Consider the following 18,461-nt stretch of genomic DNA (forward strand, 5'->3'; position numbering starts at 1 on the left):
TCTGTACAAGCACCACTGTACCAAAAACATGGCAGCCTCTCGGTGACAACTGAGTTACTGTGAACAGTCGCTTAAGAACCAAGAAATACCATGTGTACGCACCTCCCCCCCGAAGCCACAAACACTCATAACTTTTCTCTGTAGGTGTGTGAGTGAGATAGTAGAAGTGATGTGAAAAGAACAGAAGTCCTGGCAGCAGATCAAATGTCCTCATGTGTTCACAGTCAGCATCAATGCCTGACCTGGATTTCGAGCCTCTTCCTCTCACATCTCTGCAGTCTCCATTGTCTGTCAGTGTATGTGTGTGTATGTGTGTGTGTGTGTGTGTGTGTGTGTGTGTGTGTGTGTGTGTGTTTGAGTTCATGAATGTAGGAGACTAGAGACGGGAGCCAGGACAGTAAGAATAAATCTCCTTTTGTTCACTTTTCTGTCCTCACTTCAAAGTCCAGACTGAAAACGATGCCTCTCCTGTGTCTTTAGGGAAACTTCTGCAAAAGGATTTCTCTTGACAAGCCCATGTAGGTGAGAGACAACAAAATGTGACCTTGGCATCTAATATTAATTTACATGAGAAGAGAGGGAAAATCATCTCTCTTAGATGTGTGATGCAGAAAAGATTGACCAACGTGTCTCTTTTATAATTAGATTGTAGGTTGTTACAGCTCTAGATGAAATCAGTGTAAAACCACTCACCTGTTTGTTTGATTGATTGATTGATTGATTGATTGGTTGGTTGATTGGTTGGTTGATTGGTTGCATGGATGGATGGTTCGGCTGGTTGGTCGTTTGGTTTTCAGCATTATGTAAAAACTACGAAACCAAATTCCACCACACAAGTTTGTGGGGTGGAGCCTGGTCTTTGGAAAACTTAAATTTTGATTCTGATTAAGGGACACTTACAGGAATATTTCTGCTAACTATGTTTTATGACAAATAAATCGATTGTAATGTTGTGCCTTGGTGAAGATATACGTTCTTCTGAGTGCCAATGTGGCTCTGTTGGACGAATGAAGACTTAAATATACTGCATGCACTATATTGTAAAAAAGTTTCCAATCAGTGTCACATGTTGATGTTGCCTGGTGCATATTGTCAGATTCTCTCAGCACTGTGGTTTTGTTTTCCTGCCTCCTTGTAATTTATTCTTTATAACTTCACCCAACCTGGTTTCCATCAGGGGAGGGGATGAGAAGGCAACATTCTCATCCAAAATTAAGTCAATGCAACAAACAGAAATAATGCAAGAATGTTTGTGCAGAGAAAAAGCCAGCACAAACAGGCAGCAGGTTCAGGCACAGAAAGCATAAAGTAAAAACCAGATGTGCAGGCGTTGTCCGCCCACTCATACACAGTGTTTTAAATTTTACACGTGAAGCTATAACACAACGTTCAAGTACTGACATGGATGTAAGTTGGCCTACATACTGTCACTCTTTGTTAGAGCAGAGAACACAGACACAGGGGTGGGGAGGCTGTTTATTGCTCCTCCAGGTGATAATTATACAAAAAGTATACAGGAAGGCACGTTAACGTCGACACACATGCACGTGTGACACAGCAGCTGTCGTGACTTTAACAGGGGAAATACCAGAGATGGCATCCTCGAATCAGGGAAGCCCATTAAAGTTAGCAGTCTTGCACAAATGCATTGCAGGACGTTGATGGACATTTACTGGTGCAGAGAACGCAGTAGCAGTGTTTTGCAGCGTCGAATATCCGACCTATATTCTGGCTTGTTTACCTGAAACCTGCCCCGCTAATTATAGTTCATGCTCAGCACGCGGAGCAGCAACATGTACTTAAACCACTGCACGAGACGCTAACAAAATAAACCTGAAACGTGAGAGATGAATTCAGGTAAAGAGAGACGAGGGCGGGGGTGGCTGAGGTGGGAAGGAAATGTTTGAAGTCAGCGTGCAAGGGTGTGACATGAAGAAAATAAGCTCTGTAGGAAAACACACACACGGCAGCTCGCTAAGTCAAAGCTCGTTTCGTCCCAAACAAGCCTCCTTCTTTGCTTTTCATCGCCACGCTCATTTGCTCACCTCGCTCCCTGCTGACCTGCTCCCACTGACCTTGATGCTGCCGGCCGGGCCTGACAGAGCTCCATCTGTAACTCTATGAAAACAGTAAGTCACACACAGACACACACACACACACACACACACACACACACACACACACACACACACACACACACACACACATGTCCCTCAGTGCTGCTGTCCTGAAAAAACATTGGCTCTCTGGCAGTGCCCAGGAAAAGTTAAAATGGCTTGCAGCTGCAGTTTTTTTTTTGTGTGCTTGTCTTTCTAACTGAAATACACGGGCAGCTTGAAGGCCTTCCAGATCGAAAGAGGGAAACCTGCCTCTTAAAATATTTACACATGACTGCACCGAGGATTACCCAGCAAGTTTAAAATATTAGACACAACCTGCATATTTTAATTATCAAGACTTGATTTCAGCCACAAAAAGAACACAATCATCCAGTTTTTAACAGTTGAAAAATTATTGTTTTCCCAGCTGAGTCAACCCACAGAAGTTGTCATATATTTATCTTTGCCAAAGAAGTTATGTTTTTGTCTGCATTAGTTTGTTAGTGGGATAACGAAAAAAACGAATGGACAGATTTCAACAAAACTTGGAGGAAGACGCTCTGCTGAACCATTTTAGTTCATTTTTAAAATTGTGAGTTGAGTTGTGAGTAGAAACAAAACATTTGAAATAAATCTAGTTTTCATCCCTGGAGATGGCGTTTCCAAGTATTTTCCCAGCCTAAAACTTATTTCTGTGATTATTTCAATAATGTGTGATCACAAAAATCAATATCAACTTTGACTAAATAGTGAGAAGGTTTTTAAATGTCTGATGTAACCGTGATTCATTTGAGGTTTTTGTGTTTTGAATTCAGTTTTATACTCTTGTTCAAAGTAGTTTTATTTTGTTTTTATCAGTTCTACCATCACCCTGTGACATCTTTTGAAACCATTCTCAAAAACAATCTGCTTCAGACCATTTCCTCAGACGAGGGGGGGCACTGACTGGTACCTGCTGTCTAATGAAAGGCCATCAGTATCTTCATATATAAGAACAGTAACACTAAAAAGTGCGTGTTGAGGAAACAGTAGAAAAATGATCAGTGACATGAAGGTCACTCAGGGTGAAAGCAGCCACTGTTGCTTTGGTGAACTGAGTCACTTATTAAACAGTTAATGATTGGCTACATTCTGTAGAGAACACAATGCAAACTTTAATAATTGATATAGTTTCTCCGAAATAAAGTTTTCATGGTGAGTCACAGGAAGGAAGGAATAGAACATTGGGAGGGGGGGGTTAAAAATGAAAAACACTCACACGTATGTTTGTCTTTTTATAGTTGTGAGGACACTCATGACACATAATGGCCATAAACCTAAGCACTCTGTCCACACACCGATGCAGATATTTTGCCAAACAAGCCCTTTAAATGAAATGTTTTGAACCAAATGAAGAGTTTTGTTGTTGTATTTTCATTCTCCAAGTATCACCAGTGTTTTCCCCCAGCACGGACGTTTACCCCAGTTTACCTGAACTAGTTTATTTGTCTCCTGAGACTGACAGAGGGAGGGAGTGAGGTGTAGACCCTGTGCATACAAACCACACAGCTATGTGACCCACTTTGAGTGCCAGACTCAAGGATTGCCTTGAGATATCTGTGTGTGTGTGTGTGTGTGTGTGTGTGTGTGTGTGTGTGTGTGTGTGTGTGTGTGTGTGTGTGTGTCTGCATGCTCTCTACACTCCAGCAGTTTTAAAGAATGAATAATAAATAAGTAATAACCTAAAGTAAGCCACTGCAAACAAAAAACTGTCGCACTAAATAATGACTATGAGTATAAATACTTATATAGATACAAATTATGTAAACACATACAAGAAGAAGAAGTATATACAATTATAAGAGCAGATATTTGTAAAATGTTCTCACTGTCATATTTTATTTTGTGTTTGTCTACATCCGATCACATGGAAAAGGTCACATCATTTGTGATGATATATCTTTTGAAATGTGCATATTCTAGACGGTGGTTAATGAAAATGAGACGGACTGAGGTGACCTCTTCTACCTTAATGTGGCCCCTATGAAAGTTTACAGTGTTGAACAACAACGCCTGCTGGGGGCAATGTTTTAATGAAATACAGACACGTCTGTCTGTCATTAAGAACAAACAAAAACCAGAGATAAAGAAGAATGAATGAATATATTTAATCCTCTCTTCCTCTCGGCTGCCCCCCCATGTATTGGTCATGATGGCAACATAATGCTTTAAATACCTCTTTAAACCTAGATTTCTCTGAATTAACCTGTTCAGTTGATGGTGATTTTCACTTCTGCAAACCTGTAAACTACAGCCCAGGAACCGCTTCGACTCCTGTGATATACTTGCTGGTACATTTTCTGAATTCCTACAAGATTTCTTGGATTCCTGAAAGTTCCTGTGGTCTGGAAAGGTCATCTCAAGCCAGAGTGATACGCAAACACACACCCACATGTATGAATAATAACACAACGCTAGGTGTGGACATGCAGACTGGAGCGACCTTGAGGGTCACCCTGCTGTTTCCTCAGTGACCTCGATTTGCCTCTCTGGTTCAAACATGACCTCAGACAGATCGATGGAGGCTCATCTGCTCTCACAGTGACCTCACACATAATCCATCTGATGACAGACAGTCAGTATCGCTGCCTCTCCCTCATCCGTCTTTCTTCAACAGATGAAGATTCAGAAACGTGTGTGTGTGTGTGTGTGTGTGTGTGTGTGTGTGTGCACTTCATTCTCTTGATGACTGATTATGCTTGTTAAAATATGTTGTTAAAAGTGAAGAAAGTCAAAATTCATGCTCTTGTGTGGAAAATGTTAATAATTAACAATCAGTATATGAATGTATTGTCATCCAGACGTTCAAAGTGGTCAAACAGTCCATTCAGTTAAGACTATCTACTGAATTTAGAGTCTAAACATTTGGGCAAAGTGTCAATTTAGTGCTTGTTTTCATTCATGTCTTATGAGTGATCTATAAAACATCAGTAAATGCTTCATTAAATCCATTAATTACAGCTGGTTAACCTTTTATAATGGTGTAACAAAGAGTCAAAGCTTGAGAAACACTATGACTCATTGAGCCAGCACAGGTACATGACATCATCCTTCACTGTAAGAAGTAACTTCCTGTCCGTCACTCAGACAGTGCATGAAGCTTGTGCACAATGGATGTTTTTATCAGAGAATCTACCATTGTTTGGACCTGTGGCTTCATTAGACATGTTTTTGCCTGAGGCAGTGAGGCCTTCCTCACAACATGAGCATTAGAGTAAAAATAAGTAAGGCAACCAAGGCTGAGTGCAGATTGACGGTGTACAACATACCACACCCAAGCAGAAGAGTAAACCCTTAGACAGCTACGATGAAGTACAGAGACAGAAGAAAAGAAATATAACAAAGAGATTCAAAGAATAGTTTAAAAGTAAAGTTGCCACAGACCATATTGGCAGCCTTTTTCCTCTGCAGCTCAAACTCTGTTATAAACAATAATATTGCACTGCTGGGATCCAGGTTTATAAGTCGTATGAACTGGATCTGACTGCTTTCATTCTCATCAGCGACTGAAAATACAACAAACTGTTCAAATCTCATGTCTATTCATTGTCTTCTCAATAACTAATCAGCCTGTAAAAGGACACTTGTCCCATTCTTTGCTTTATGTCATTTATCCCAGCAGTACAACTTTATTCTGTTGGTAACCCACCCTCAGCATGATGTCAGAGGAAAATGTGACTTTGGTCAATTAAGGCCTGCCAATCCAAAACATGTCTCTTTGGGGAAACCCGTCACCTGGCCCCTGCAGGAGAAGGGCTGCTTGTCCCTCTTTGTCCTGACGATTAGTGCTCCCAGCACTTCTTTGTTTCAGTCTTCTGGTGGTTATGTAGCCGCTCGCTTCACATTGTCCCGCTGTGTCGAGGCACAAAACCAAGCGCGCAGGTTTAGCAGCTAACCGCGGCTGTTTTACTGACCAACCATCAGGTAACAAAGCCGCTGCAGACAAAAGACGCACAATGGCTGTCAGCCTGAAAACCCGAGAGAGCGCAAGAACGTGGGGCAGAGGGCAAACACACACACACACACACACACACACACTTACAGTATATGTATGAAGGCAAAGGTGTACACACACTTCTCACATGCACATGTACTGACACGTGGGGATGAGGGAACATGCAAGAGGCAGCAGAAATACACAGCAGATGTGTTATGTTGTGCACGTGAGCCTCATCACACACTCAGCAGTGCTCCCTTAATAGTTCATTTTATTTCTGGAGCTTTTGGAGACTTCTCAAACTTTTAACTATGAGCTATTGCACACATTTTTCACATTTTCCTTAATAAACATAAAACTGTTTTTGTGATATTGGTAAAAAATTGATTCTGCCGTCTGTGTGCTTTTGCTGTGACGTCTCACATTTCAACACAATCCTGAAACAAATGATTTATGCATCAATTTTATTCTGCGTTGAATTAAAAAAACACTGAAAAGAACAAAATGTGCTGATGGAATACAGGCACGTGCTTCCACTGTGTCTCTAATGCAGCACCTCAATGGACATTTTTAAGTTAAGTTCCACCTGATTTGTCCTTCACGTTGATGCCCCTGATGAGACGCCCGCAGGGAAACTTAAAGAGTCTGATGTTGCATTTTAATGTGACCCATTATTATTTGAATCAGGTGAATATTCCTCCTCTAAGGAGTTTCAGCATGAATATGCAAAAGCTTGGCACATTTACACAAACTGTAGTCAGGGTAATGATTATTCGGTTTTGGGAATGACGAGTAAGACGTCAAACTGAAACATCACCAGCAGTAATTATTAAATATGTATTATATTTATAATGAGAATTGATGTGTGTGTTTTGGGTAAACACGCTGGAAAATGTGCTCTTCCTGGTGACACGGACCTGCCGCAGAATGGTCCGAGTGCCGAGTCCTTCATTCAGACAGCCAAGGTTAACATGCATACACACATCACACATACAGAAAAAAGCTACATGTGTGGAGGGGCAGTTTCAAACACAATCACCCTGCTGCTTTTTAGGTGTGTGTTTGTGTGTGTGTTTGTGTGTTTGTGTGTGTGTTTGTGTGTGTGTGTGTGTGTGTGTGTGTGTTTGTGTGTGCAGTTGGGTGAATGAGACTCTGTGCAACCGACTGGTGAGGCCAACCCACAGCAAACTGGGTCAACACACACACACGCACATGCACCACACAACCCTCACAGCCACAGGCCTTACCCCCCACCTCTACCCTGACCTTAACCTAAAGCGAAAACAAAAAAGTAATAAGAAGATGATCATAAAAAAGTATAAGAAATGAAAATAAATGCGCATTTATACACATTCATCAAACGCACCTTACACATATACCCATAAATACTGAGGTAGACAGTTAAAATGTATATAGTGGTTAGAGGGAATGTGCAAAAATAGATAGTGTGTACTACATTGGGCAAAAAAACTAACTACCAATTGGTGTCCCCTCAACTTGAAAGTGATGGAGTGGAGAAAATACAGCTTTATTCTGCAGTGGTGCCAGAGAAAAACCCATTTGGGAGACATTGGGAGTTTGTTCAAAACACACGTCAGACTATGATAGCTCTGCCAGCTACAGCCTATCTGGATGATCAAGGGAGTTTTATAAGATGGGCAGGATAAGTACCCCTTTAATATCCATCTGCCCCTGGTTTATCATAAGTCATTACAAATATTTTTATGTTTCACATATAGAAGTGAAAACACATATTTAACATGTAACATTAACAATTAACACCAGTAACGGGTCACTTTCATTTCATTGCAGCTTTGAGGATAAGATCTATAAAGGCCAAACAAATTAATTAGTATAAAACAAATAAATGAAGGCTGGGATAAATAATTAAATTGATAAATAAATGTACAGTTGTACATTGCATCAAAAGCTTTTTTCTGTTTTTTAACATTATTTATTAATTTATTATTATGTCATTTTTGTCCTATGTATGAAGGAAAACCACATTATTCACCTCTATATTGTGTTGGGGTAACACCAGAAATCTCAAATATGCCCTGTGTTAAACCTCTGCAAAACCTCTTAATGTGAAACAGTATCTGATTCAGGCACTGAATTTGTGTTATATGTTGAAAAAGACAAATTTGACAAAATTTTTCATCAAATTTTGCTTAATAAACAAATGAAACATTTTGATAAAGATGTTTTTCAAATTATAAAACATGTAATCATCACATTTTTAATCGCATATAACAAAACATCATGACATCATCACAACCATACAATGAGGTAGAAGACATAGGCCTTAGTTTCTGCAATCCTTTAGTTTTCTTTCTTTCTGAATGTTCTCACTATTAATGGTTAGATTTTAGATCGATTCTCCTGACACCACTTCCTGTGGATGTCATCGTTGCTATATAATGAGGTGAAAGACAGAGGCTTTAGCTTTTAGAGATTTTTTAGAATGAATGTCCCAGCTATTTTTTTTTCACTTTTGTTTTTTCACAGGATGTCAGGTTTCAGTGGGTTTAACTGAAACTGTGCATGTGTGGAAAGTTCTGGATATAATAACATTTTTGTAATATGGGTAAAGAGACTCTTGTTTAATAATGTTTTCTTCTGACCTTCACGGCAGCAGACCATGTACTGAAAGTCGTGATCGTGCACTAAGCTTCTGCTTTGAGAGGCTGATGTAAATCTTGTTAGTAGCTGCTGACATGTTTTCTCTTCCTCTGGACAGACTTGATGAATGTTCACCTTTAAACTTCACTCAGGAGTTAGTGGTAGACGACTCTTCCTAGAAACACTGAATAAATACACGATGTGTTAACCGTAGCCCATCATTCGCCCTGCCATCAAACCACAACAACATGTTACCACACTCCCTGGAAAAGTAACTGACGTCCAGTTCCAAGAGAAATACAACAAAAAACAGGAGCGAGGAGCCTTGGAGTTTTATTTCTCCTATTTTCCCAGATGAGGACACAAGGAGAACCTCTGAGGGGAGTGTGGGGAACTCCAGTTTGTGTGGTGTGTTTTTGGATGTGGAACAGAGGAAACATTCCAACACTGCTTGTCCAGATGACATCATTGTCCTCCTCTGAAAATGAAAATAGACCAGCATCCCGGATCAAAGTTCCCCAAAGTTTAACTGCAGGGGGGAGGCCACGCTGCGATTTGCTTTGCTACAGGAAACAAATGTTTTATTCGCCACTGATACATTTGCGTATGTGTGAGTGTGCTGTAATCTAAAAATGGAACAAGAGGTTAAAGATTATACTTCACACGCTTAAAGACTGTCAAGATGTTTTCTAATATGTAGTTGTGGTAATAATATGTGCAAGTGTAGTTTTTTGGTATAAAGTTTACTTAATACATGTCTTACGAAGAAGTGTTATTTATGAACATATAAATCCTAAGGAATAATATCTGCTTAGGAATGTAAACTCCAGTAACAGTTTCCCATCAGGCCTTGGCAAAGAGTGGCGTGATTAATTAACGAGCATTGGCCTGGTCTGTTTCAATACGTCTCCTTGGAAATGCTCGGCTGACACACACAGGGAAATGAAAGAAGTCACACTGCAGAAATACTCTGGCTGGATGGATGGTGCAAAATATAGTTTTGCATGAAGAGCAACGTTTTTTTCTAATGACCATTAGGTTAAAGATCAGGGCTAGGCAGTAATAAACATGTGCCGTATGTTTCAGTATGAACATAAAGAAATGTGAATAGCTAGAATGGTATTCAGTAGAGTGCATATCTCTGCAAAGGCCCAATAGTCCCCTTAAATTCAATCAAGCAAATTGGATGCAGTCATAGGGCAGCTGGGGCTTTTTGGAAAAAAATGCACTACTATATTAGCCCCCAGTTTGCAGCAACATGACACCATGTGCTCTTTTAAATGGATGCTTATGGTCCATGTAGCTGCACAGGAGCTGGCACCTGCTAAGGTAAATGTAAAAATTCTTCACACAAGAATTTCACTATCCAATGCTTTATTTGTTCACCTTGTTTATCTAAGAACATAATATTTAGTTATCTGCCAAATTTAAAACTCACGATAAATAATGTTGAAATAGAAAAAGGGTTAAATTAACATCCTGGGTGCAGCGATTATTGATTATAAATTAAGTTGGAAACCACAAGTAAAAAAAAAAGATATCTTGAATCAAAAAGCATTACATATACTGTATGGTTCCCTCATTATTGCACACATTACCTTTTCATGTGTGAAATAATGTTATAAACTAAGTTATAAACCCTAAAATGTTGTGATTTAGTAAGAATAATGTACAAAACATATCAGGTTACTCCCATACAGCACTCAGTCTGTTTGAATCTGGAGAGAGTCTATATGAACTTGGGCCACCTCAGGCCGAGCTTATCTCCTGTGTGAAGTTTGGGTACTTTAGTTTCACTCCCCCAGACAATAAGCCTTTGTGGCCGCAGACTATCAAGTAGATGACACTGCTCACAAACCTGGCTCTCACAAGGTACTCTCTGCATGTGTGTGTGTGAGAGAGAGGGAGAATGTGTGTGTGTGTGTGTGAGAGAGAGAGAGGGAGAATGTGTGTGTGCGTGTGTGTGAGCTTGTGTAGGTGATATGTGTCCTCTGGGAGAGACACACAACACCACGAGTGATCACTGTAAGTAGCAGCAATGAGGACGTGGCGTGGGAACAGCTAATTAATGCACAGCCAGATGAAAACTTGTCCAAACACTGATGCACCGTGAAAAAACTAACCAAATAAAAAATTAGCAATGTTTCAAATACTAATAAAATATCAGAAAACCAATAGATCTAAGCCAAAATTGATCCACATCACCCTCCACAATCAAAGCTCCATATTAAATTGATGTCTCTCTCTTATGTTTTTTTTCCCCTCTCTTATTTCACGTACAGATTTTGTTATGCTTTCACACAAAACCCTGCACGGATGCAGATGCAGCATGAGCATGAGGATAAGAGCTAAAGCTGGAGCGCCTGTAATCTGTCCAAGCAACAAATTATCTTGAGTTCAAGCGCACAGACTGAGCACAAGTAGAGCAAATCTAAGCACAAGCAGGTGCTATTTGAGTGGGTACGCAGGATTTTTGAGTAAAAGCATAAAATCTGAATTAAGTCCTGCTCTAAAATGAAAGACAACACTGTTGAATAAAAAGAGGAATGTGCACATGCACACACACACACACACACACACACACACACACACACATAGTATCTAAATCAAGTAACCTCATGTGCTCAAGTTACTGACGACATGGAAATACATTGTGTGTCCCTGTGGTTAATAATATTTAGATTTAATCTGCTTTCATTATGTGTGTATCTGTCCCTCAGACAAGCTGGCAGTGCATGCTTCACAGTTTTTATTCAATAACCATCAGGGACTTGAATGAAATTGCCGTCCCTAATCTAACCTGATATGTGGTCATTGGTGACATGGAGCAGGAAGTAACATACTTGTGCTGCGGTGAAAAGGTGAAGGGAGGACATTGAGTTAGACTCTGGATGACCTCCGTCTCATGCCTTAAAGCATTAAATAAAGAACGTCACCCTATTATTATATCATATATAAAATAAATAATTTGGTTGAAAAAACAAAGATATTAAATATTTGCCGAGCAGTGGCTGTCCACAGCTCATCCTGGAGGTAAAACTACATGCACCGAATTTCATTTCAAAAAATATCTGCAAGCTGCAAAGTAATTGTTGTGCTAATATTTCTATGATGCCACCACTTGTTATTGTTACACATGTGTATGTGTGTATCGGCTCATTCGCCAGCCAACTGAGGTAAATACCATCATGAGTTTGGGTCCAGCCACCCAGCATCACATGGCGGCCATGGTGGATGTGACCTTTCCGTTCTTACAGAGCGCTGACTTCCTCTGCCTGTTGGTATGTAAGCATTAAGACCCGGAGTCCTGCAGGTTCAAGGTGGTGGCAGGTCACTGAGTGCAACCTTTCCACTTCATTATAAACTGCCAGTCTGCTTGTTTGCTTATACATTGTTTTTGAGGTAGTTTTAAACTGAGATTGTCCAGGTGAAGACATTTCTTTGCATAGATTCCTGCCGGTTCCTTTTCAGAAGATGTTCAAGTTTGAACTTAAAGTTGAAATAATAGACTATAAGTTTAAAATTCTCAGTGTGGACCACCTCTCAGGAAAAACTGACATAACTGCATCACACTAATATGATATCTACAACTTTTACACATTTCTGATGTTTTGGAACACTCACTCATATTTGGTGGAAAACAGTTAGTAATTTCTAATTGTGCCCACATCGTGCAAATTGTATGTACGTATCTTATGCAGTTCAGACATGAACTCCAGAGATTGAAATATATGAAGAACGTGGCAGGAGTTAGGATGCCTTCTCAAAAACTGGAAAATACCTAGAACACACAGCTGAGGGATGGCGTCTGGGTAGAGCATGCAGGAGGAAGGACATGATAATAATCATAAATTCTGCTGCACAAATCACAGCGGTTTTGATTTCAGCAAATCAACAACGTTGTGGCTCTTATCGCCAAAAGCTACTGAATCTTGTCTCTCTTAATTGACATCTTTGCCTGCGTCTTCTACATATGGCTCCTCTTTTTTATCATGAGATATTTGAATTGATTTCATTTTTCTACGTCCATCGAGTGTCAGAAACAGCGTTAACGTGCATTTTGAAACTGTTGGGGTTTGGGTAGAGAAGAGCATGATAGACTTGTGCATTTTGAGAATGACGATGCTGCAAATTAGCTTTTATTTTCACAATTTCTATGTGTTGTGACATGATGTATATGATGACACACCCACAGGCTGAAATAAACTGCATCCTGTACAAAATCACATCCAAAACAGTGTGGGACCAACTGTTCAAATAAATACACACACTCAAACAAACACACACACACCCTCACAAACAGAGTATATATGTTTAGGCTCTATCAGTTTCCTCTAAATCTCTCACAAGCACCACCCCACATTCCTTCAGACCACTTTTAAATATAGCAACACATACATAATGTACAGGATATGTGTGCACAGAAATACAAGATGCACACGCAGGTTAATTGTGATGTTTACACAGGGAACAGTCTAGGCTGTCTGTAGACAGCAGAAAGGTCCCGACAGGATAAAGGTGACAAATGTCAGTTTGCACTTCAAACAGCAGCTGAAAGCTCACGCAACAGACTATTTCCTACCCAGATGGAAAATGTTGCAGGAAGAGTCCTGACAGCAGACATCCTTTCATCTTTGTGGCCAAAACACACTCAATGTATTTGTGTATATGTCAGTGTTACAATGGTAAATAACACCAGCCCTTATTAAAAATCTTAGCCAAGTGGATATAACCGGATATATATAAGGTTCTCCAGCTGAGTGAGTTCAGAATGAGTTCATCTCTTTCACCAGATTCGTGCTAATTTCTTCGTGGCCTGTATGAAACACAGGAACAACCGACATGACCTGATTACGACGTGAACTGCTTAATTATGGAATTCTATGAAAATTCCAAGAGGATGTTATAATGCGACTAAGACGTGTACATGTCAACATAATGAGACACATCTCTTCATTTGATTGTTGGTTATTCCAAGTAGGATCTTATTCTACGGTGTCTAAGTTTAGTGTGGGAGGACAGAACTTTTCTCTCTCCTCTCTATGGTTCATGTGTCTGTTGTCACACATTTACGATGAACGGATGCAAACACTAACACAGTTACTCTTTAAATAAAAAAGAGGTGGTGTTCATTGTGCCAGTTTTGTATAGATACAACGATCAACAAAATACAGTAAATGTAAATTACATCAAAATATCTTACACAGCTTATTTCAGAATACAATCACAATCATTCATAAGCTCTGTCTTTTTTTTTCTGCCTAATAAACTCAGTGTTTGCACGAATCTGGTTTGACTTTTTTTTTTAATGTTGTTGGCTTTTCAACAGAGGACGAGTCAATGAGATCTTATCTGGAAATGACTGGCATGACATCTGTTGGTGATGAGGGGCTCATGGTTTCCTGAGTAAATATCCGTATTAACCACCAATCCAATATTAATCCAGTTCAGATGAGGATCGCGTAGAAGCTCATTTGACTTCTATTCAAGCTGCATGCTAACATTTCTAATGTTTTGTGTCCAGATACACATATGTGACTGAGAACTGCCTACAATGGAAACTTCACTCCAACACACGCCTCAAAAATGCACTGATTCACCTCAGAGTGAATGTTCTCATATGTGAATTCAGTGGAAAGGAAACGTCTCCGGGCACAACATTCATCCACATTCATCCACACACATTTCAGACAGATGGAAAGTGTTCGCAGGCCGATGAATGGTGATGGTGGCAGAGTTATTTGAAGTACAGGATGAAGGATGGTCAGCCAAGGTGAGCGTGCCAGATGTGTAGTCACTGCAGGTAACTGGGTCAACACCCCCCATAAACCATCCTTTAACCTTCCTCTTTTCCTCCCCTGAGCAGGGGAGACACAGACAGAACAGTGGAAACAGAGAGAGAGAGAGAGAGAGAAACAAGTTGGTGCTTCAACTACAGACGTCTCATTCTCCCTTTTTCTTTCCAGCTTCCATCCTTGTCACTCTACTCTTTACTGTGTCGCGCTTTTGTCGCTTTCACAAAATATATAACAAGAAACACAAACTGGTGTGTTGGTTTTTATGAACAGACCTCATTTCATGTGTACGTACAACATCAAACTTAAGGTTTAGCAATATCGCTCTAGTTTCTCACAAGATCCACGTGGCGACTGACGCGGCGGCCGTGTTTGACACATGCGGACAGGGAGATTTAAGAGGTGATTTAGAGAGATTCAATATAAAATGTCAAATGGCTCCTGGATATTGTTAGCAGGTGGACAAGGCAGTTTTATTTAAAGAGCACTTTTTGCAAAAAGAGGAAGATTGAATGTGCCGGAGAGAGATATTAATAACAATAAAAGACATTTAAAATCAAAACGCACAGTTTAAAACGATTTTTCAAGCAAAGTAAAAGAGAAAAATAAAAGAGGAAAAAAGATTAAAAGAGGTTAGAGAAATAAAAAAGGACAACTTCTTTATAAAATTTTTTTTAAAAAAGTTGAAGGAGTAAAGTAATAATCACTGTATAACTTCAGATTTTGTAAAAGATGAAGTGAAAACAATACATTTTTTCACATATATGGTTTAGTCTCCGGGTCTCAGGTCAGTCTGTAACCAAACCCAGAGAGTCTTTCCAACCAGGCTTTAAATGTCTTGGATAGAGAGCAAATAAGGAACCAGATGATAAATGTTGCTATCTTTCATTATGCGAGGTCTCTATTTAATATTTGATCAGCCTTGCTCCTCTGCCTCTCTGTAAACACATGCAGAGACTGCAGAGCTGCAGGAGATCAGCCAGAGCAGCTTCAGGTGACGATGGTAAAGTTTCAAACCGTAAAACAAAAGAGCCACTGTACTGCAAAATAAATGCCACCCGCATCTCATCTGTAATGATTTTTTGGGCGTGCTTTGTTCTATATGATACATGACACCTCTGTTTTATCTTTCTCTATATTTCATCCCTCTTTCTTTAAACCCAATATTTTCAAAAACGCCCTTCTAGCATCTGTGAGAAACACTATGAATTATTGGCTCTGTGTTTGTCCTAGGATTGATTTTAAAATGTTATTGAAGATTTTTCTGCATGGCCTGGCCTCAGGCTCTATCTCTGATCTTTTAACTCCCTATTTATTATTATCTTTGGGCAAGGGTTTGCTCTCAGTGCTTGTATCTAAGGGTGAAAACTATAGGGGGGACAGAGAGTTTGCCATCAGGGCCCAAAGGCTCTGGAATGAATAACCTTTGGATAATAATAATAATAATAATGAATAACCTGAGACTAGTACAAATCCTGCCATCCTAAGTAATTTCAGAAATACGCCTCCTCGTGTTATTATCAAAGACACAGATGATTCTGATTCTGAAGTCTGAGTCTTTGTTAATAACACAAGGAGGCTTTTTCCTGAAATTACTTAGGGTGCCAGGATTTGTACTAGTCTTTTGTCCCTTAGCAACATTGACATTTTTACTGATTCACCTCTATATTTTAACCGTTTGTTTTCTTGTTGTGTGACACTGAAAAGTGCTCTACAAGCTATTATCACTATTACTTGCATCAGACAGCTATTTTCAATTTCTCTATGTAAAGTGTACCTGTCCTTAATCAATAATTAATGAATATATACAGCTCAAATGTAGAGCATCAGATTAAAGTCACACTCAGATAAACACCAACACTGATATAAACTACATTCAGAGCGTTGGATGTCCGAGGGAGTGAAATATTGACCAAATGTGGCTCATTGTCTTTCACACTCACGCAGGTGAAGTCACATATCAGGAGCGTAAATCAATAATGGATACCTGCTCACATTACAGCTCAGGTGCTGATCTGTGAGGACATCAGGCTGTTTGTTGGTGGCACTGAACATCTGCTGTGCTACAGAGACGTCACATGCTCCTAATGACTGAGACAAATTACTGGGCCGGTTGTGAAGTGAAACAAAGCACAGTCACTGACATTACTACAACTAATAATTATTATTATTTATTCAACTTTGCTTTTTTGACCTACAACGATGTTCTCGTCGATACTGAGGAAAATCTCACCTCCTGATTTCACTTGATCCTTCTGACAGCTAGGCCAGCTTTCCTCAGTTTCTACAGCGCCTTTATGTACAAGCAAATGGCGCCCTCTTGCGATCATTTTGTGACCTTACTTGACTCATGATACTTGCCAAGATGATGGATTATTGCAGTTACAAATACATTAAAAAAAGAAGTACTTTACTCTGTGAGGTCTGTCCATCTGTAAGCAGTTTCAATATAATTTGGATCTATTTTGGCAAGGTGGTAGGGTCACGACCTGTGCTATTGGTTTTCAAATCTGTCAATGGTCACACAACAGGATCCTATTCCAAGCCCAGCATATATGCATTGGAAATAAATTGTTCAAAAATTCACTTATTCATCTAAGTATAACACAAAGTTAAACTTTGGGGATATCAATGTTGTCATTTAGGACACACAAGTGACTGTGATTGAATTTTTCAAAAGCAAGACAACCTCCAACAGGAAATGGTTTTGAATGTTGTGGCCACACAGTTCTCTTTATGCTTCCTGACATTCTTCTCCAGTTTGGTGTTCTGCTTGTGACGTCCATACGTGCGGTCGCAGGAAGGTTTGCTGTGTCTCCCAGCACAGCCTCAAGAGCATGGAGGAGATAAAAGGAGACTGGTCATCACAGGAGGACAGCCGGACAGGGTGGTAGAAGGGCATCAGCCCAGCCGCAGAACAGGTCTCTGCACCTTTGTGCGAGGAGGAACAGGCGGTGTACTGCCAGACCCCTACAATATGACCCCCAGCAGTGTGCATGTTTTAATACCAAACTGTCAGAAAAAGACTCCATGAAGGTGGCATGAGGGCACAGCGTCCCCTAGTGGGACATGTGCTCACAGCACAGCGCAGTCCAATTGATATTTGCCAGAGAACACCAGCCCGTTCTCTTCACATATGAGAGAGAGAGGTTCACTCTGGGAACACGTGACAGGCGTGAAGGAGACTGGTGAACTATGTGTGACCGATTTAGTGGTGGGTCAGTGATGGTCTGAGGAGACATATCCATGTCTTAGCCAACAGTTTCTGGACTGCTGTTAGACACAACATTGTAGGGAGTACGTAAAGACACGCAGCAGTCACACATACAACCGAGACACATTAAGAGTTGGCAAATTCATGCAAGTTGGATCAACCTGTGATTTAAATGTTTTACTTTGTCAATATGGTTTTGAATCCAGTCCTCAATGGGTTGATGATTTTGGTTTCCATTGACCATCGTGACACCAGTTTGTTGAAAAAATTATAGAATGTACATCAGTAGATTTTCAAATTGAATACATCCATCAAGATCTGATATATGATTCAAGTGTTCTCTTAATTGTTTTGTGTACATCTAAAGGACACACTATGTGCATATATAGACAACGTTTGCATATTTAAACATGTCACTGATATACACGTTTTTGCAGCACTGGGAACATGTGATGCAAAGCAGTCACCCATCACCTCAGTGCTAAGTGTTTAGCATTCAGACAGCAACCAATTGACTTATTATAAACTGAATTACATTGCTTTAGAAGTAGATTAAGTTAATAACTAAGTTGAATTGGTTAAACTTAATTTGTGACATGAACTCAGCATGGAGAAATTAGAAACATTTCTTCTTTTTAAATTCCAATGATCTGCTGGGGCTCCTTTGAAGGAACCATTCCCACTGCTTAGACAAACATGAACCTTTGGCTGTCCTGGTGTAGGGAGGTGAAAGCTCACTCAAAAACCACAAAAAC

At 39.9% G+C, this 18,461-nt stretch overlaps 1 long non-coding RNA gene across 1 annotated transcript; it reads left to right on the forward strand.

The window, feature by feature from the left end:
- Window positions 1-1,988: 1,988 nt before the first annotated feature.
- On the forward strand, window positions 1,989-14,361 carry LOC138411760 (uncharacterized). The gene is made up of 3 exons (XR_011244253.1): window positions 1,989-2,129; window positions 14,027-14,103; window positions 14,222-14,361. It is a non-coding gene; the product is annotated as an uncharacterized lncRNA (long non-coding RNA).
- The last annotated feature ends 4,100 nt before the right edge of the window (window positions 14,362-18,461 follow it).

This window comes from Paralichthys olivaceus, chromosome 10 (genome assembly GCF_024713975.1).
Source record: "Paralichthys olivaceus isolate ysfri-2021 chromosome 10, ASM2471397v2, whole genome shotgun sequence".
Taxonomy (NCBI): Eukaryota; Metazoa; Chordata; class Actinopteri; order Pleuronectiformes; family Paralichthyidae; genus Paralichthys; species Paralichthys olivaceus.